This window comes from Penaeus monodon, chromosome 24 (genome assembly GCF_015228065.2).
Source record: "Penaeus monodon isolate SGIC_2016 chromosome 24, NSTDA_Pmon_1, whole genome shotgun sequence".
Taxonomy (NCBI): domain Eukaryota; kingdom Metazoa; phylum Arthropoda; class Malacostraca; order Decapoda; family Penaeidae; genus Penaeus; species Penaeus monodon.
The window spans coordinates 26,156,056-26,156,643 of record NC_051409.1 but is presented as its reverse complement, the minus strand read 5'-3'; the positions used below and the strand labels follow the sequence as shown (position 1 = coordinate 26,156,643).

Sequence of the window (588 nt, the reverse complement as noted above, 5' to 3'; positions counted from 1 at the left end):
CACACATAAACCATATCTGTTATTCTTATTCAATATATTATATTACTCGTAATTCGGTGTTCACATTAGTTTCACGCTAACAACCAACAAAACGAGCATCGCCCTCTTAAGCCACGCATACAAACAACGAGAAAAAAATAAACGACGCCACACAATGCACTGCCCCCGCCCTGGCGTCTTCTCGGCCGCCCTACGCCTTACTCCTCTCCGTTACTATCAGCCCCATTACGAGCCATCACCGCAAGGACATCTTAGCCTCCCCGACTGAGAGATACCTTGCCATCCACTCCACCACCCTCTCCCCACCACCCTCTCCTTCCCTTCCCTCCTCCGCCATCCCTCCCACTCTGTCCTCCTCTCTTTATCCCTGATACCTCCCCTTTCTCCCCCTCTCCCACCACCCTTCCCTCGCTCGCTCCATCTCCTTCTCTTCCTCCCTCTCCTTTTCTTCATTTTTCCTTCCATCCTCCCTCCTACTCTCCCTCCCTCTCCTTCTCTCCCTCATCCCCTCCCTTGCACCTTCCTTCCTTCCCTCTCCTTCTCTCCCTCATCCCCTCCCTTGCTCCCTCCATTCTTCCCTCTTTTTCT

At 52.7% G+C, this 588-nt stretch overlaps 1 protein-coding gene across 1 annotated transcript in view; it reads right to left on the bottom strand.

Annotated features, from left to right (window-relative positions):
- LOC119588687 (serine/arginine repetitive matrix protein 2-like) overlaps positions 1–588 on the bottom strand; it is a gene marked incomplete in the record, with an annotated part of 176,340 nt that overhangs the window by 99,672 nt on the left and 76,080 nt on the right.